Source organism: Cupressus sempervirens, chromosome 8 (assembly GCF_028749045.1).
Source record: "Cupressus sempervirens isolate cs-2001-9-10 chromosome 8, ASM2874904v1, whole genome shotgun sequence".
Lineage (NCBI taxonomy): Eukaryota > Viridiplantae > Streptophyta > Pinopsida > Cupressales > Cupressaceae > Cupressus > Cupressus sempervirens.
The window spans coordinates 250,168,313-250,189,995 of record NC_143125.1 but is presented as its reverse complement, the minus strand read 5'-3'; positions in this window follow the sequence as shown (position 1 = coordinate 250,189,995).

Genomic DNA, 21,683 nt, shown 5'->3' with positions numbered 1-21,683 from the left:
TTTATGATATGTATTTGAAACTCATTTTAATCCTTGGTCAAACTTTTTATAAGGGTTTCACTGTAGCATGTTTTTGTATAGTGAATTAATTATTTTTATATATAAAAAATTAGTGTATTTTTGCCCTCAAATTTTAGGCATGACATTTTGGTATCAGAGCCCAGTTTTGTGACACTTGGGCAATAATGGGTCCATGTTAAGTGTAGACATCTAAATTTTACTATACAAAGTAGGGATTTTCCCTTGTAGAAATTTGATAAACAAATGTATTCCTTCTAAACTATGATACCAATAATTAAACCTAAGTAAAATTTGAACCGGTATTAACGAATGTAAATGGTTAACCATATCAAATAACCTAGTCTTAATGACTTGAAATGAATGATTAAATATGAGAATATTACATTTATATTAAATTATATTATGATCTCATTAAGAATTTGAAATTTTATTGAATGCAAGCACCTTGAGGGAAAACTAAATTAAGAACCCTAAAACATCTTTTAATCATGTGAGCAAAAATGATCAAATAACCTAAAAGTCAAAGAGAAAGTGTGTCTCAACATCTTTAGTAGAAGTCAGAATTTGTCTGACCCAATCACTCGTGGAAGCATTGTAGTTTATATCAAGTATGGAGGTGATATGGTAAACTAGCATTGTTTTAAACTTTTCAAACATGAGTAAAAGAAACCTATGATCTTCATAATCTAATTTTGTACCTTCAAATTAAAATACTGAATAGATAAAATGAATGGTGAGTAAATAGTAAGGTGACACTTGAAGGGTATACCACGTTACCAAGTCATTTGGGATACCTCTAACCTATTATGAATTTAGAATGTATTGTTCTAGTAACCCTCAAAAAAAAAAAAAAGAGAGCCAAATTAGAATCTGCAAGTAACCTTTGGAAACCTTGTATTATAGGATTACTAATACGAGAAGTTATTCAACAAGTGAGATAGTTAGGAACACACAAGGAAAGGGAGTATCTCAGTCTACTATGAGGAATAGAATCCTTATCAAGGAATAAATCTATCTAAATATATGATGCTAAGAATAGAAATTAAATGGTGGGAAGATGCAAACTTTTGAGTTAGGTTTATGTGAGTCTACTTATGTTAAAAGGCTTATTGTATAAAGCACAAGTAATACCAAATTTTAACTATCAAGAAAATGCTCATAGACTCTAGATTGAAATTATTGGATTAATTATAACCCTACAAATCATAGAAAATAAAGTCACGATGAGGTCATCAACCTACTATGAACTAAAGGTTTAGGCATCAGAGTTATGTAATAAGAGGAGTATAAGTCACAAGGCATGATAAGAACAATGATGATGACCTATACCGACAACAAGGAGATAGTTGTAAGAGTGAATAAGTAAACATTGACAGTGAATAAGTAAATGGGTAAGTGCACCAAGTTGTGGTGCCAAAAGGGGGGTATAACAGGACAACTTTTTACTAAAATCTATAATTTCTGAACTCCAACAAGAATTTGAAGATAGTTATGCTCAAAATTTTAAGATATGAAAAAAACAAAAGTCGTAGTCCTTTGAATCTAGTTTCTAAACTACTAATTTTTTTTCAAAATGGTTTAGTTTTAGGTCCTTAAAAAAGGAGGCCACAAAAAGTGGTACTATTTATTCTAAAAAACATAACACAATACAAAGTGTGGTCCACCAAAAGTTTAACTTTTTTTTTTGAAATTCTTTGATTTCTCTAGTCAAAAGTTACTTAACACTATGTAGTTTATCCCAGATTTTTCGAGTAATTTTATAATGTGTATTTTTTTTATGAATTTTTTAACTAGACACATCCCAAAAATGTGAAATATATGTGTGCTCCCCCTAGAAATAATTGAAAACTAATCTAAAACCAAAACATTTTTTTCAAACTGTGTAGAATGGAGTCTAGTTTCTAAAAAGCTAAGTTGTTGCAAAATTTGATGAATGAGCTAAAATCTGTAGCCCAATTAGTGCAAGGTGGTTTTTAACAAAAAATGAACATACATTCAAAAGAAATTATAGATGAAAGGCTTGAAATAGTTCAAATTAAAAATAAATTATATGGTTAGATAGCTAACACAAAGACCTATAATGTCATGTAACCTGATCTTATTGATACCCAACCACAAGAAATCTTGAAAGAGAGCACACAAGAAAAATTTATCATTTTTTGTATGTTTGCTAGAAAATACATCTCAAACCTGTTTATAAACTCCAAACCTTTGGGTTGGATCTCCAAGGCAAAACCAAGCCTTAGGCTTGGTTTTAATGCAAAGCTTTCAATAGTGTGTGTGCCCTATAGCATGTACATGCTATTGAAAGCATTTGAATTCTCAATAGCATGTGTGCGCTATAGTACACATGCACTATTGAAACCTAAATAGTCTAGAGTTGCAAACCAAGAGTGAGAGAGAGCATCGGAGGGGGAATGGCTATGTGTGTGTGAGAGAGAGAAAGATATAGAGAGAAATTAGGGGATGGGAGAGGGAAGAGAGTAGGGGATGGGAGAGAGAGGAAGTGAGAAAGAGTAGGGGTGGTAGAGAGAGTATGAGATGGGAGAGAGAAAGTGAGAAAGAGTAGGGGTGGTTGAGAGAGTATGATATGGGAGAAAGAGGAAGTGTGAGAGAGTAGGGGTGGTAGAGAGAGTACTAGATGGGAGAGAGAGGAAGTGTGAGAGAGAGTAGTGGTGGAAAAGAGAGAGTAGAGGATGGGGGAGAGAGATTGAAAGTAGGGGATGGGAGAGAGAGGAAGTTTGAGAGAGAGTATAGGGTGGGAGAGAGAGATTAAGAGTAGGGGATGGGGGAGAGAGAGAGTAGGTGGTGGGAGACAAAGTGGGAGAGGGAGAGCGAGAGAGAGGAGGATGGGAGTGCATGGGTGTGAAAGAGAGAGAGTAGAGAATGGGAGAGGGGGGAGACAGCATAGCTTGAGAGAGAGTAGAGGATGGGAGAGAGAGAGTAGGTGATGGGAGAGGGAGTGGGAGAGGGAGAGAGAGGGGGGATGGAAATGTGTGTAAGAGAGAAAGAGAGAGAGAGTAGGGGATAGGAGAGAGTGTGAAAATGTGAGAGAGAGAGTAGGGGGTAGCAGAGAGAGAGTAGAGAGGGAGAGACTAAGAGTGAGAGTGAGAGTAGGTGGTAGGAGAGGGAGTGGGAGTGAGAGAAAAAGTAGGGGATGGGAGAGGAGAGAGGGGGGATGGGTGTTTGTGTGAAAGAGAGAGAGAGTAGGGAATGAGAGAGGGGAGAGAGAGACAGAGAGAGAGTAGGGGATGGGAGAGAAAGAGAGTAGGAAATGGTAGAGGGAGTGGGAGAGGGAGAGAAAGGGGGGATGGGAGTGTGTGTAAGAGAGAAAGCAGGGGATGGGAGAGAGTGTGAGAGAGAGTAGGGGTGGTAGAGAGAGAGTGATAGTAGGGGATGGGAGAGAGGGAGAGAGTGAGAGAGAGAGAGAGATAGTAGATGGTTGGAGTGGGACTAGGACAGAGAGAGAGGTGGAATGGAAGTGTGTAAGATAGATAGAGTAGGGATGGGAGAGAGTATGTAGTGAGAGAGGGAGTGTGAGAGAGAGGTGGGGAATGGGAATGTGTATAAGAGAGATAGAGTAGGGGATGGGAGAGAGTGTGAGAGTTTGAGAGAGAATAGGGGGTGGTAGAGAGAGCTCCTACAGGATGGGGGAGAGAGAGAGTAGGGGATGGAAGAGAGAGTGAGAGTAGGGGATGGGAGAGAGAAAGTAGAGAGGGAGAGAGAGTACTTGAGAGAGAGATAGTAGGTGGTGCAATAGGGAGTGGGAGAGGGAGTGGGAGAGGAAGAGAGAGGTGGGATGGGAGTGTGTGACAAATCTAGAGAGTAGGGAATGGGAGAGGAGAGAGACGGCAGGGATGGGAGTGTGTGTGTTTGTGAAAGAGAGAGAGTAGGGGATGGGAGAGGGGAGGGAGGGAGTAGGGGATGGGGAGAGAGAATAGGTGGTGGGAGAGGGAGTGGGAAAGGGAGAGAGAGGGGGAATGAGAATGTGTGTAACAAAGATAGAGTGGGGGATGGGAGAGAGTGTGAGAGAGAGTAGGTGGTGGCAGTGAGATTAGGGGATGGGAGAGTGTGAGAGAGAGTAGGGGATGGGAGAGAGAGAGAGAGTGAGAGAGAGAGAGAGAGAGAGAGAGTAGAGAGGGAGAGAGAACTTGAGAGAGAGAGATAGTAGGCAGTAGGAGAGGGAGTGGGAGAGGGAGAGGGAGAGAGATAGGGGGATGAGAATCTGTGTGATAGATCTAGAGAGTAGGGGATGGGAGAGAAGAGAGTGGGGGGATGAGAGTACATGTGTCTGTGAAAGAGAGAGAGTAGGGGATGGAGGATAGAGGGTAGGTTTTGGGAGAGGGAGAGAGTGTGAGTAAAGGATGGGAGAGAGTGTGAGAGAGAGTAGGGGATGAGAGAGAGTAGGAAGAGGGAGATAGAGAGAGGGGGATGGGAGTGTGTTTGATAGATCTAGAGAGTAGGGGATGGGAGAGAAGAGAGAGGGGGGATGGGAGTGTGTGTGTCTATGAAAGAGAGAGAGTAGGGGGTGGTAGCTAGAGAGTATAGGATGGGAGAGACAGAGTGAAAGGATGGGAGAAAGTGAGAGAGAGAGTAGGGGGTGGCAGAGAGAGAGTATAGTATGGGAGAGATAGAGTGAAAGGATGGGAGAGAGTGAGAGAGAGATTAGGAGGTGGCAAAGAGAGAGTACACAATGGGAGAGATAGAGTGAAAGGATGGGAGAGAGTGTGAGAGAGAGTAGGGGATGGGAGAGAGTGTGAGATAGAGTTGGGGATGGGAGAGAGAGAGTAAGAGTAGGGGATGGGAGAGAGAGAGAGAGAGAGAGAGAGAGAGAGAGAGAGAGAGAGAGGGAGTGGGAGAGGAGAGAGAGGGATGGGAGTGTGTGTGAGAGATCTAGAGAGTAAGGGATGGGAGAGGGGAGAGAGAGGGGGGATGGGAGTGTGTATCTATAAAAGAGAGAGTTTAGGGGATAGGAGAGGGGAGAGAGAGAGTAGCCTGAGAGAGAGAGAGAGAGTAGCAAATGGGAGAGAGAGAGTAGGTGGTGGGAGAGGGAGAGGGAGAGGGAGAGAGAGGGGGGATGGGAGTGTGTGTAAGAGAGAGTATGGGATGGGAGAGAGTCTGAGAGAGAGTAGGAGGTGGTAGAGAGAGAGAGAATGGGATGGGAGAGAGAGAGTGAGAGAGTAGGGGATGGGAGAGAGTGTGAGAGAGGGAGTAGGGGATGGGAGAGAGTGTGAGAGAGAGTAGGGAGAGGGAGATAGAGATAGGGGGATGGGAGTGTGTGTGACAAATCTAGAGAGTAGGGGATGGGAGTGTGTGTGTGTGTGTGTGTCTATGAAAGAGAGAGAGTAGGGGATAGGAGAGAGTGTGAGATTTTGAGAGAGAGTAGGGGGTGGCAGAGAGAGAGTACGGGATAGGAGAGATAGAGTGAAAGGATGGGAAAGAGTTTGAGAGAGAGTAGGGGGTGGTAGAGAGAGTATGGGATGGGAGAGATAGAGTGAAAGGATGGGAGAGAGAGAGTGAGAGAGAGAGAGTAGGGGATGGTAGAGAGTATGAGAGAGAGTTGGGGATGGGAGAGAGATAGTAAGAGTAGGGGATGGGAGAGAAGAGAGAGAGAGAGAGAGAGAGAGAGTAGAGAGGGAGAGAGAGAACTTAAGAGAGAGATAGTAGGTAGTGGGAGAGGGGGGATGGGAGTGTGTGTGAGAGATCTAGAGAGTAGGGGATGGGAGAGGGGAGAGAGAGGGGGGATGGGAGTGTGTATCTATAAAAGAGAGAGTTTAGGGGATGGGAGAGGGGAGAGAGCGAGTAGCAGATGGGAGAGAGAGACTAGGTGGTGGGAGAGGGAGAGAGAGGGGGGATGGGAGTGTGTGTAAGATATAGTAGGGGATGGGAGAGAGTGTGAGAGAGAGTAGGAGGTGGTAGAGAGAGAGAAAAGGATGGGAGAGAGAGTGTGTGAGAGTAGGGGATGGGAGAGAGTGAGAGAGAGTAGGGGATGGGAGAGAGTAGGGGGATCGGGGAGAGAGAGAGAGAGAGAGAGAGAGAGAGAGATAGTAGGTAGTGGGAGAGGGAGGATGGGAGTGTGTGTGATAGATTTAAAAGGTAGGGGATAGGAGAGGAGAGAAGGTGATAGAGGGAGAGAGAAGGTGATGGGAGAGGGAGAGCGAGAGAGAGAGAGAGAGAGAGTAGGGGATGGGAGAGGGGAGAGAGAGAATAGCGAGGATAGAGAGTAGGGAGGATGGAAAGTGATGTGTTTTGACATAGTGTGTATGTGCTTTATAGTGCATACATGCTATAGTGAGTACACGCTATGTGAAATCACCTAAAAATGGTCAAAAAGAAACTTTGGGGGCCATTTCATCCATTCTCTTCTTTTGGTCTATTGGGCACTCTGTTATTCTAACAAAAATCATGGGTTTCAACATAGCAAACACTATTTCAACACATTTTGAAGCTAGCAAACACTGAATTCAATCATTGGATATGCGATTTGAAGACTTTTTGAATATTCCTTGTATAGAAAAGGATAGTGCAATCCATTTTAAATATTGTTTGTTGATATATAGATACAAATTTGATTATAATTTGACATGTTGTTTAATATATAGTGAATTCATTGAAAATTGTATGTTTGAATGAAATGTTATTTCAAAATGGTTAGAAATTTGACAAGTTGTTTGATATATATTGTGTATTTATTTAAATAATTATAATTTTTATATGTATTTGAATCATTTTTAATTTACACATGTTGTAAGTAATTCATATGTTTGAATAATTTGACATGTAGAAACCATCATCATGTCAAGGAAGAAACCAAAAACTCAAACAAATGAAGATAGGGAGAGAGATTTGGTAATTAAAAGAGATAAAATGAAATTACTATATGAAAAAAGAAAATTGCAAAGAAATAATGAAGAATTGACTTTTGAAGAGGATCAAGAACCACTAGTACAAAGAAACAAAGAGGAAGAATTGGAAAGACAATGAGAACAAATGAGATTATTACGCTCAAGAAGACAATTGAATTGTGAAGCTACACCATCTTCCAATGTTGAAGTCATATCGCCTGCTACACCATCTTCCAATGTTGGAGTCATATCATCCTCTCATGTTGAAGAGACATTGATTTGTAGATCTGATGATGTACACACTCAATCATGTTATGTTGAAGGCACAACATCAACACATCAAGTAGGTGATATTCCATCTTTTGCATCTTATTGCCAAGGCACATCATCTTCGGTTCAAGGTACGCAATACACTCAACCTTATGTTGATGTTCAAAATGTTAAGGGAATTGAAGAGATTATAACACCTTCTAGAATTCATTTTAGAAGACCAAAATTTTTGATTGATATTGACACTAATATTTTGAATTCAATGCCTAACAAGATTAGCAAGCATGCTTGTCAAAGAAAAGTTAATCATATGTGGAGATTATTTTTTGAAGAATTAAATATTATAGGTCAATGCCAATTATTTGTTGAAATAATGAGAAATTTGAAATTTAGGCCTATCAAGAATATTCTTGGGCTAAGAATGATGGATGATTCAAATGAAAAAAGCATTGTAAATAATCTAATGAGTGCTTATGACAAAGTGGGTTCTAAATCACACACCAAAGATAGTAATATCACAAGACAAGTACTTACATCAAAAATAGTCAGTAGCCAAATGAAGAAACCTCGACTCGTGAGAAAGCCAAGAAAAACATTAAAAATTGATAGAGGTACTCTAAGGAGAGCCATGCTAAGGCATGAGAGATTGGAAGATCCAACAAAAAATGAGTTATGGACATTTAGCGGTAGACTACCACAAAAGGATAAAAAAATTAGCAAAGCTTTGAAATCAATGATCAAAGATTTTTGGAAAAATAAAACATGTGTTTCCCCTAATCAAAGAGATGTTGTAAGAAGGAGGATTGGTAGCCAAAATCGTGACCCACATGTGAAACATTTTTTGGATTCAACTCAGACACAAATTTTTGCAAAATTTATTGGTATGTATCCTCAAAAATATTTTTTGAGATGGATAAACCTTTTTATGTGAAGATAAATCAGACATGCACACCTTGCTTTTGTAGGATACATATTGAGTTTTTTAACCATTTTGATGTTTTTAGCCATATATGTGTGTTTTTGCATTCTCAGTTTGTTTTGCAGGATTGTAACATGAATGAGCCACCAAGATCTTCAAGGGAATTTATATCTTACATTTTATGTGAAATAGGGGATAGCCAACAATTTTACAAGACATCATGCTTGGATGGTACGTGCTTATTTTTTGGTTCTTTGCAACTTTTATCAACTTGCCAACATATGGATACTAAACATGCAATTGGAAATGAAATAGTAGATTATGGAAAATTTAAGACAATGACATATGCTCTAAAAGATGGGAAACATGGTAAAAGATGTGATTTAGTCATTGAAAATATTCTAGTGTATGAGTTCATGAAGATTTTTTGTGAAAAGATTATTTACGAGTATGCAAGGCATACCCATAGAGTTTGATGGCTGGATTTGCAATTCAAGTTGTGCAAGGATACATTTCCACTAGATGCCATTGTTTCAGTTGTAGATTTCGTAGAGAACTACACACTACAACCACAAAATAAGGTACAAGCAAAGTATTATACTTTTCAACAAGTTTCCATATTTGTTCAAATAACATTCATGCTTTCACCTACAAGTATAGAGGATGATAGAAAGATTTTGAGGGAGTACCATTTTTACATTAGTGATGATCGATCACATTGTACGAAGTTCGTACATGGTTGTTTTCAACTATCTTATGGAGATTTGGCTAACAGGGGCATAACATATCATCAGCACATTATTTGGTCAAACAATTGCACATCTCAATTCAAGAATGCATGGATGTTCTATTGGTTGGACAAGATGCACAAGTTGTGTAGAATTCAATATATGTGAAATTTCATAGAGGTTGCTCATGGAAAGGGAGAGCACAATGGTGCAGGCGCATGCATCAAAAGAGCCCTGGCTCATGAAGAACTAAAGTACAAAGATGGAGCAATATTGATAGATGCAAAATCAATCATCCAATGGTATAACACTACAATGGTTCTAGGTAAGGAAGGTGATTCTACGGTTCATAAATTTTTTTGGTTGATAGATAATACTAAAATTGCACCATATTAGGATTGTTACACACTAACATGATCTAGTGAGTTACACTCTTTTAGAAGCTTTGATGCAGGTTCATGGAGTATCCACACATGAAAAATGGCATGTTATTGTCCATCATGTGCAGAGGAAAATTGGGATGACTATGAGTCAACTGAATGGGTGGACAAATGGTATATATGGGTTTTGGACCCGATTGACACCTATCATCCCCCACAAGTACTGGAAATGGTAGAGATGGATTCGTCTATTGACTTTGACCACTTGTCAGATCTAGTGCAACCTAGTAATATATATATATATATATATCTTTGTAATTTCAATATGTAACTTTATAACTTTTACCTAAGTATTTTCTAAATTAATGAGCGCATTTGGTACATTTGTCACTGCACACCATTTTTTTTTGTTATTGTACCCGAAGATAATGAAGAAGGGAAAGATTATTATTTGTGTCATTGTGTCCAATCCAAACAAAAATTGGATCACTTAGTTATAGATGGTGAAGGTTTAGAGTACCATGTCATTGTAGTGGTTGTAACTAGCACATGGCTTAGACTATATTCTATGAAGAACCCTAACTTGTGGTTATTCAAGGATTGACAAACATAGAGGAAGATTCTTCATTACTCAAACCTTGTTGTCACATCAAATGTCCACTTGATAAAATATGGTGGAAAACCACATAATAAGATTCTTTGGAAAGTTCATGAGTTAGACCATGAGGCAATACTTGAGACATTAAAATGTAGAGCAGATCTAGCTGGCTCATTAGATTGAATAGGGAGAGAGGGAGAGAGAGAGAGAGAGAGTGATCAATTGGATCCAAATACAAAGTTGCAACCTCTTCCCCAAGAATATCCACATGACTACTTAAGGTGGACCATATTGTTATGATGTGTAAGTGATGAGATAAGTTTAAATCATAGATTTTATGTTTTGATTTGTTTAGAATCTAGATACATTATTTGAATTTATATTAGATTCTTTAATAGGACCCATTTTTAGATTAGTCATTTAAATGAAAGAACATGAAAATTGTTAAAATCTGAATGCTTTGTGATGTAAAGTCATGATTGTGTGCATGTAACTAGAAACTTCAAACTGGCGAAAGGAAGGATACAATGGGAGAAGTTTCCAAGACTCGTCAAGCCATGTTCAGTAAGCCGCTTGATCATTGCTAGAAGATCAAACAAATAATTCTTTGCATTTGGAACATTGTTACCAATAATGATATTATGAATAACATGCTTTTATCTTTTAATAAAAATTAGGAGGAATCTAATGGTTCAAATTTTGAGAGTGAGTCTGCTAATAGAGGGACATTTAGGGGTAGAAGATCCAATTGCAGAGGAAGGTCTAGTGGAAGAGCGCCTAGTGTGTTCACTAGTAAGTGCATTACTTCTTGGGGATTCTTTTCAAATCTTCTAAGTTTAGAAGCATTTCAAATAGATTGAGTAAGACCTAGCATAAATTTCCAATTCCTTTTGAATGTTTTAAAACTTAATCAAAGTTACTATTTTGCACATCCACATAATAGTCACAGTTTTCAATACTTTTACCTAATAGTTATACTGATCTCTTTAATGTAGAGGATCCATTTCATGGGATCAAGGGCCCTGGGACCATGAAATGGCAATGACTAAGCTTCTATTATATAAATCTACAATTTTATATTCAGAGAAATGGATGGGAATGTGATCACAATCTAAAATAGTAAAGAAATCAGCATGGAAATGGTGGTTAGGTACAATTGCGGGAGTTCTAGCCACATGAAAAGAGTAGTTTGTGATTTGGATTGAATCTTATATGACCAATGTAAAGGTGTATGATCAACCAATTTGATCTAGAATTTTGGGGAAGGGTGATATTGGTGATCATACCCTAGATTTGAGGATTTAAAAGAAGGTAATTTGGGATTTTGGGGTTCCAATAGGTCTGAGACAGATTACTTATGAAATTGGGGGTTTTATGCAATGAATGATGAATTTTGAAAGTTACAAGGTGTGTGAGTCTATTATACTAGGATTCACTTTGTTAAATTAGCCATTTTCATGCTTAAAAATAGGGCATCAGTCACAAATAGGGGTGTTGGTCCAAAATTGATGCAGAGTGCAACAGTGGAAGGTTTAGTCTAAGGACAATGCTCTCAAATCATAAAGCATGAAAATATGACTCCAAAGTGTTTCAAACACCCTTTACTAACTACAACATAGCTATATCAACCTCAAGAACAATAATCCAATCCCTAAACACACTTTTCCAACTTTCATGCAAGTTCCACCAACCTATTCACAAATAGGGCTACAAGGGCTAAAGATGAGAAATTATTGAATTTGACATAACCACACATCCAATACCTATTATAAAGGTGGAAATAAGAATTTTTTGAAAACCCCAAAAATATCCCAAAAGATCAAATTCCAATCTATTCTAGCACTCCACTAATCTACCTAAGTACACATACCTAAATGGGCCCCTTTAGGCTTGGTTTTCAAAGGAAGACTAATGAAATGGGTGCATAGACAAGAGCTAGTTCTTTATAAATCCAAGGGGTAATCAAGACACTACAAATCCACCTTTTATTTGGTTACTTTCCTTCACATACAATATGCAACTCCTTCATTAGCAATATGCAACTTTTAAGAAAAAATTGTTTAGCAACTTTTGAAAGTTGCATAGAAACTTTTTATTGCATTTGCAATTTTTATTGAAATTGACTACCTAGGACCTCTAAACTATTCTAGGACCCTTATTAACCTCATATAAGGTGTTTCCACCTATTACCTAATTATTTAATGCCTTATAGGCCTTGGGAACTCATGGTTTATAGAATTACCAAATGAGCCTCAAACCTTTACGAATCGGCTTATAACATCATGAAATTATTCCTAACATCCTAAAACCTTATTATCTTGCTTATGAATCCTTTAGGAAGGTGGTGTAGTGTAGGATCCTTGTGGAATTCCCCATGATGACCTTGAGTGCCCTACACCAAAAATGACCATATGAAAGATTTTGATATGTTTTAGTACTTTGAAAAGGGTGTCCAAAAATGTAATTATCTTGTTAAGTGCTTTGGATAAATTTTCAATTATTTAGACTTTTGTGAAGCTGTAGGGATACTAATTTGTCAATTAGGTCTCTTAAGGCACATTGGAATAATTAGGCATTGGGAGTTGGTTCGAGCCAAGTGGATTGTTAAATCCAATTAAATGCACATTATATAACTCATAAAAGTCTTATTTAATCCTTGGTTAAGGCCTTTGAATATTTGGAGTTAGTTTGAGTCATATGGATTTTGTAGGTTTTTTTGGCAACTTGGATAACTTGCTCACTTGAAGAAGTTTGGAAGTGGAGTTAGTCTTGTGGATCCAAATGATGCAGAGTAAAGCATAAGGAAGCAAAGTTCAATCAACCTTCAATTCCAACCTCCAAACTCCACAAGGTTATTCAAGGCTTGACTCACTTCCAAAAGGAACTATTCTAATATTTACAACTATTCAATAGGTTTACAAACCCAATTCTCCACACAAGAGTGAGTTCCAACTTCTTCCTACTTGAACAACTAGACCTACTACACCCAACCTTGGCACAAAGTAGGTTTTTGAAATTCCAATCTTCCTAACACCAATAGTGACTTTAAAATCACTCTAACATGACCCAAAAAAGTCAAATCAATGATCAAATCCACTGTTATCAACCCACAAACTAGAATGTAGCACTTGACCAATTACACACAAGGTAACAAAAAGTGGGATTTGATGCTTTGAGACTTTCCAACACCAAGGGTAGTTTAGGAAAACTTCAATATAACCCAAAATAAGGTAAAAATAATAGTTAGGACCCCTGTTGATAACCAACAAAGAAAACTACTACAACAGACCTAGTAGGTAATTAGGCCTCTTATGACTATTTTTCACCAATAACATGAATTTATTATAAAGGACTTGGCAAACCAAAATTAGTTTTTAACACCCTTTTCAAAGCACTAAAGGATTCCATAGTTTGAAAACTTCACTCTACTCCAGCATATCTTAACCTCTACCATGCACTCAGGCCTAATTAGCAAGTTTAAGCGTGGTTCACAAAGAAATGATCAAGAAATGGGTTCATAGATTCCATTTTCTAACTCTAGTGTGTTCTCCCAACCTAGATGAAGGTGTTTTTCTGATTCACCAAGTCCTCAACTCCTTTTCTTCCTATGACTCAATCAATTCACAAAAACAAGGTCTAATACATGGGTCTTATTAGACCTAGGCCTTGCTTCCATAAATCCTTGTTGCAACCTCTTGTCTCCAGACCTTTAAAATATGATATTACATTGCCTTAGCTTACTCCATACAAATTTGAAGGAATTTCCAACAATGGGAGTTCAAGCTAGGGCCATTTCTTTGGCCAAACCCTTGTTTTGAGGGTTTCACAGGGAAATGAGAGAAAAAAATGGATCAGTTTTGAAAGAAAATTGGTCTTCCCTTCAAACCAATGCCAAAACTCTCTAAAATGGCAACTCCAACTTATTAATGCAAAACAGGCACCATATAACCAGTAAAAGTCCATACTGTATGGTAAAATAGGGGAAAAAAATGCTAGAATAGTAAGTTCTTTATTTGATTTTGAAAGCAAATGCATATGAAACTTCTTCTCTACCTCTAACTTGAGTGCACAAGGTCAACCAACCCATAGTCAATTTTTCAGTTATTGCAAAAAGTTGTCAATTTGTTGCAAAAAGTTGCGAATGCAACTTTTGCAATTTTTGCACTTTTTAAAATTTTAACTAATTTCAATCCTAAACTGATTCCAAACATTTAATGTGATTGTAATATTGGTTTGTAACTGAAGGAGGACAAAGCAAAAAGAGTAAAGAAGTTGCATCTGCAAACACACCTACAAATGGAAGTGGAAGAAAATCTAAGGGAGCTAAGGAAGTAAACACAATAATAGATCAGGACCAAATAGGGATATCATTAGATACAGGTGCAAGGAGTTCAAATAACAAACCTTTGGTATGTAAAATCCAAAATAACATTTTTGGTTTTAAACTAAACTTGAGTATGCATTTGACTTATTTATCTTGAAAATGCAGAATGCATGGAGATCACGTGCATGCACTGATTAGTAGACTTTAGGAGTCAAGCTTCACTCCAAAAATATATGAAGAATATGTATAGGTATTGGAAACTTCTTAGATTGATTAACATACCCGTCACCTTTAAAAATAGTTTCTATAGAGACAATACAAGGCATTTCACAAGACATTGCAGTGATCCTTCATAGCACTACCTTCCTAAGTGGCTCATGATGGAGGTTATAATGTTTTAGAATGTTAGGACTAGTTTCAAGTTGATATCAGCCCATTTGTAAAGGCTTGAGACTCATTGGTGTTGCTATAAACCTTGAGTCCTTAAGACCTATAGGACATTTAGTATCTAGGGAAACAGGTAGAAATAGATTAAATAAGGATAATTTAGGTCCTAGGGTCCTTAGGATAAACTAGCCTTTTTGATAGGTTAATAAGTCCATTTAAATGATTTGGTAAAGTTTCATCACTTAGAAATTTCAAAAATTTGAAAGTTACAAAGTTATAAATTTGAATTTTTAAATTATAACTGTCATGGACATTTAGGAGGGAATTAATTTCTTTATTGTTTTAAGCCAAATTAAACCATCCAACCAATTTGGATCAATTGGGGTAGTTGATAGGAGTTTATTAAATGTTTTAGAAATCCATTGTATGAGCAAAGAATCCATGGTAGGGATTGCTACAACAAATTGAATAAAAAAATTATAATTTCTTGCAAAGTTAAAGGGTTTTTTGGTATGATAGGGCTAATCCTAGCTTTCTCAGTAAAACTCCCAAAATTTGCAAAGGGCCACATTATCTTTTCACCTCTTTAGACACCATTTAAACACCTCTTAGAGGTTCCAAAAGATCAAACTCTGACTCTGTTCCAGCACCAACTAACACCCACTTTGAGTCACAGACCTAATTGGCCAGATTAGGCTAGGTTACAAAGCAAGTATAAGTAAATGGGTTCATAGACCTAACTCCACCCCTTGTAAATCTTCTTCAAATCCAATTCATCCTCCTACACCTTTCACCTAGGTCAAATCAATCAATTTGGAAGCCTAAACCTTCTTTCTTCTTCAAATCTAGATAGACATAATGCAACGTTCAATTTAGGGCTTGTTGGTAAAAATAGGTAACCTACACCTATAGTTCTAAATCTCTTTCATCTTGAAGTACCCTCTTGTAACTTTCATTCCCCAAAGTGGAATTGAAATCCCACTGTGGAATTGCAAGTTAGGAGGCCATCTTGAAGAAACCCTCAGATTTAGGGTAAATCTAACCAACCTGTACAAAAACTGATGTAACTTTTGTTGTAGATAAGATAAAGACTTCAAAAAAAATTCAATGGAACACTAACTCAATCCTCTATCCAACCATACCAAAATTTCACTACTACCAATCCATATAGGCCATACAAAATTGAAACAACGAAGAAAAAAGTAGAAATTCTAAGTTTTATTCAATGTTTGTTGCTCATTGGTCAAGTTGATCACATATAAGTATGGATATCTAGTATGGTTAGATAGCTTTGTAAATATTCTTTTTGTTGAACTTGGAATGAGGTTCTAATTCACTCTACAACTCAAGATATTCCCATTTTACTAACTATTGTCCCCATTTTGTGCCATTACCTAGGATTTCATCTATTTTCCCTCATATCTCGAGATTTCACCATGGGAAATTAATGACCATTTGTGGAATCCAAGTTAGGACTATCTATTCTATTAGCTTTGGGTGGTTTTATAAACCTTATCCCCAACCTCATCCTGTCCCCTACAGCACTCAAACATTCTCAGGTACGCCGAACTGGAACATCCCTAAGGATCACTAAATGCCATAGGGTTGTGAGCTTTGATGGAGCATATCTCAAAGCTCGTGTGAGGTATGGATGTGATTATAGTTCTTATAGGACCATGTTGTAGAGGCTTACAATAAACTCTCTCACTTTTTGGAAATCACACTCCATTTTAATTTTACGATGCCATCTCAAGTGATGCTAAAACTTGTAGTGTTGGCCAGTACAAAGTTGCCAACTGCCAAATCTCTCTCACCTTTCGTCATGGGATCAAACTGTCTACTTCATTAGCTTTAAGTGGCCTAGTAAATCCAATCACCAACCTTGTCAAACCCTATCCCCAACCTCATCCTGTCCCCTTTAACACTCGTACATTCTCTGGCACGCCAAACCGAAATGTCCCTAAGGGTCACTAAATGCCATAGGGCTGCAATCTTTGACAAAGCATATCTTAGAGCTCATGCAAGGTATGGATGCAATTCTAGTTCTTATAGGACTATGATGTGAAGACCTATAATAACCTATTTCACTTTTTGTAGATCACACTCCATTTTTATTTTATGATGCCATCTCGGGTGATGTTGAAACTTGCAGTGTTGGCCAATACAAAGTTGCCAACTGCCAAATCTCTCTCACATTTCATCATGGGATTGAACTGTCTACTCTATTAGCTCCAAGTGGCTGGGTAAATCCTATCTCCAAACTTTTCCTATCCCCTTTAGTGCTTGAACATTCTCGAGCATGCTAAATCGGAATGTCCCTAAGGGTCACTAAATTCCACAAGGCTCTGATCTTTGATAGGGCATATCTCAGAGCTTGTCCAAGGTATGGATGCAATTCTAGTTCCTATAAGACAATGTTGTGGATACCTACAATAACCTCTCTTTCTTTTTGGAGATCACACTCTATTTTAATTTTATGATGCCATCTTGGGTGATGCTAAAACTTCATTGTTGGCTAGTACAAAGTTGCCAACTACCAATTCTCTCTGACCTTTCATCGTGGGATCAAACTGTCTACTCTGTTAGCTCTGGGTGGCTAGGTAAACCCTATCCCCAACCTTTTCTTATCCCCTTCAACACTCAAACATTCTCGAGCATGTTGAACTTGAATGTCCCTAAGGGTCACTAAATGCCATAGGGCTATGATCTTTGATGAGGCATATCTCAAAGCTCGTGTGAGGTATGGATTCGATTCTAGTTCCTATAGGACCATGTTGTGGAAACCTACAATAATCTCTCTCTCTTTTTGGAGATCACACTTCATTTTAATTTTACGATGCCATCTCAGGTGATGTTGAAACTTGCAATGTTGGCCAATACAAAGTTGCCAACCCAAATCTCTCTCACCTTTCATTGTGGGATTGAACTGTCTACTCTATTAGCTCTAGGTGGCTAGGTAAACCCTATACCTAACCTTGTCCTATCCCCTTCAATGCTCAAATGTTCTCAAGCATGCCAAACTGAAATGTCCCTAAGGGTCACTAAATGCCATAGGGCTATGATCTTTGATGGGACATATCTCAGAGCTCGTGCAAGGTATGGATGCCACTCTAGTTCCTATAGGACTATGTTGTGGAGACCTACAATAACCTCTCTCTCTTTTGGAGATCACACTCTATTTTAATTTTACAGTGCCATCTTGGGTGATGCTAAAACTTGTAGTGTTGGCTAGTACAAAGTTGCCAACTGCCAAATCTCTCTCACCTTTTGTCATGGGATTGAACTATCTACTTTGTTAGCTCTGGGTGGCCGAGTAAACCCTATCCTCAACCTTGTCCTATCCCCTTCAGTGCTCAAATGTTCTCAGGCACACCGAACCAGAACATCCCTAAGGGTCACTAAATGCCATAGGGTTGCGATATTTGATGGGGCATATCTCAAAGCTCATGCAAGGTATAGATGCAATTATAGTTCCTATAGGACCATGTTGCAGAGATCTAAAATAACCTCTCTCACTTTTTTGAGATCACACTCCATTTTAATTTTATGACTCCATCTCAGTTGATGTTGAAACTTGTAGTGTTGGCCAGTACAAAGTTGCCAACTACCAAAACTCTCTCACCTTTCATCGTGGGATTGAACTATCTTCTCCATTAGCTCTAGGTGGCTAGGTAAACCCTATCCCCAACCTTGTCTTATCCCTTTCAGCACTCAAACATTCTGGAGCATGACGAACTAGAACGTCCCTAAGGGTTACTAAATGCCATAGGGCTACGATCTTTGACGGGGCATATCTCAAAGCTCGTATAAGGTATGGATGTGATTCTAGTTCCTATAGGACCATGTTGTAGAGACCTACAATAACCTCTCTCACTTTTTAGAGATCACACTATATTTTAATTTTACGATGCCATCTCGGGTGATGCTAAAACTTGTAGTGTTGGCTAGTACAAAGTTGCCAACTGCCAAATCTCTCTCACCTTTCATCATGGGATCAAACTGTCTGCTCCATTAGCTCTAGGTGGCTAGGTAAATCCTATCTGCAACCTCATCCTATCTCCTTCAGTGCTTGAACATTCTCGAGCATGCCAAACTGGAACATCCCTAAGGGTCACTAAATGCCATAGGGCTACGATCTTTGACGGGGCATATCTCAGAGCTTGTGTGAGGTATGGATGCAATTCTAGTTCCTATAGGACCATGTTAAAGAGACCTACAATAAAATCTCTCACTTTTTGGAGATCACACTTTGTTTTAATTTTACAATGCCATCTTGGATGATGTTGAAACTTGTAGTGTTGGCCAGTACAAAGTTGCCAACTACCAAATCTCTCTCACCTTTCATCGTGGGATCAAACTATCTACTCTATCATCTCCAAGTGGTTGGGTAAACCCTATCCCCAACCTCATCCTATCCCCTTCAGTGCTTGAATGTTCTTAGGTACGCAGAACTAGAACGTCCCTAAGGGTCACTAAATGCCATAGGACTGCGATCTTTGATGAGGCATATCTCGGAGCTCATGTGGGGTATGGATGTGATACTAGTTCTCATAGGACCATTTTTTGAAGACCTAAAATAACCTCTCTCACTTTTTGGAGATCACACTCTACTTTAATTTTACGACACCATCTCGTGTGATGTTGAAACTTGTAGTGTTGGCCAGTACAAAGTTACCAGCTACCAAATCTCTCTCACCTTTCATTGTGGGATCAAACTATTTTCTTTGTTAGCTCTAGGTATATAAGTAAACCCTATCCCCAACCTCATCTTATTCTCTTTAGTACTCAAATGTTCTCAGGCACACTGAACTAAAACATCTGTAAGGGTCACTAAATGCCATGGGGTTGTGATCTTTGATTGGGCATATCTCAGAGCTCGTGCAAGGTATGGATGCAATTCCAATTCCTATAGGACCATGTTGTAGAGACCTACAATAACCTCTCTCACTTTTTGGAGATCACACTCCATTTTAATTTTACAACACCATCTTGGGTGATGCTGAAACTTACAGTGTTGGCTAGTACAAAGTTGCCAACTGCCAAATCTCTCTCGCCTTTTGTCATGGGATCAAAATATCTATTATGTTAGCTTTTAGTGGCTAGTTAAACCCTATCCCCAACCTCGTCCTATCCCCTTCAGCACTTTAATGTTCTCAAGCATGCCGAACCGGAATGTCCCTAAGGGTCACTAAATGCCATAGGGCTGCAATCTTTGACAGGGCATATCTCAGAGCTCATGTGAGATATGGATGTAATTCTAGTTCTTATAGGACTATGTTGCAGAGACCTAAAATAACCTCATTTTCTTTTTGGAGATCACACTTCATTTTGATTTTACAACACCATCTCGGGTGATGCAAAAACCTGCAGTTTTGGCCAGTACAAAGTTGCCAACTGCCAAATCTCTCTCACCTTTCATCATGGGATTGAACTGTCTACTCCATTAGCTTTGGCTAGATGGGTAAACCCTATCCCCAACCTTGTCATATCCCATTCAGCACTTGAACATTCTCGAGCATGCCCAACCAGAACATCCCTAAGGGTCACTAAATGTCATAGGGCTGCAATCTTTGATGGGGCATATCTCAGAGCTCGTGTGAGGTATGGATTTGATTCTAGTTCCTATAGGACCATGTTGCAGAGACCTACAATAGTTTATCTCACTTTTTGGATATCTTACTCCATTTTTATTTTGCAATGCCATCTCGGGTGATGTTGAAACTTGTAGTGTTGGCCAGTACAAAGTATCTACTATTGTTATTAATTAGTTAAAGTTAGTTAAGGAACAAGAACTTTAATAGTGTAGGCAGCACCATATTTTATTTTCTTATTTCACCTCAAGCTGGTGGCCTTGGGATCAATTTGTTATGTCTTTCTTGATGTGTTCCTAGATTCTAAATATTAACTTGAACTCAGTTGACGTAGCTATAATGATATGTAGGCAATACTTTACAAAGTGTTTAATGGTTATCTAATTTCAACTTGGTATATGATGCAATCGAGTGTCGACTCAATTATCATATATGGTATGTTCTACTATTTAGTTATTTTTGAGAACTAATGCTTATCGTTCATCTAGATTTAGTTGTTATAAAGATGCAAATGTTAGTGAATGACTTCTTGCTAATACTATTCTTCTATCAAATCCATATTTCAACCCTTTTGTGGATCTATAGGCTCAATGATGAGCCCATAGGATTGGCCAAGAGAAAATTGTGATTGTGTATCAATTGATTACAAAATATTCATTTGAGAAAAAAATATTGCAGCGATCAAGAAGAAAATTGGCCATGAAGAATCTAGTTATGAATTTTGATAAGAATGGAACTATTAAAAAATTGCATGATAAATTAATCCATGGTGCAAGTAATATTCTTAATGAGCATGGAATTGCTTCTACATCTATTAAATACACAGAGGAAGATATCGAAAACCTACTTAATAGAGAGATTAATCTAAAAGAAAAGGACATTTTAGAAGAAAATGCTTATCTTGGTGCCATCCAGGGTATGTCAATTACTCAAGATGAAGAGACAAAACCTACAGTTAATGGGAAAGAGTTGGAAGACCTTCTTGGAGCCATGAAAGAAGTTACAGATAATGAGGAAGAGCTAGGAAGGGGAAAGTGACAAAGGAAAGAAGTAACATATGCATGTGAGCCTATGTCAAATGACAATGATGAATACTCACCATCTGCTAGTAGCTCAAGTAGTGACAGAAGCTCTTCAGTGAACATGTACATAGACACAAAAAATTTAGATAGAGAAGTAACAAGTGCTATATAATTATCCACTGAGAAATGTGAAGTGAAGCCTTAGATTGGATCATTAGTAAGCAAAGAATCTAGTTATGCACTTCATTCCAGCACCGCATATGTTCAAATTAGAAATGTCTATTCATCAATGCCCTTGCATTTACAGGACTTGAAAAGCCAGGATACTCAAGCTGAGCATGATCCCTCAAATTTTTTGCCAAAATATATTAATGATCTATTAGAACAACAAAAAGTTCATTGCCACCTTTGGTGAGGTAGTCTCACTCATTTTGCAATGAAGGTCAGCCATCTACAATCCAAGGTTTTAATTCAGCTAACAAATGGAGAGCTTCTCAAGCTACTAATTTCTTTCATGGAGTTCCTAATAAATCTCAAGGTTCTCATTTAGGTGACCAACTACCAGGAGGTCCATGAATAGACCTGCTAATTTCCCAAA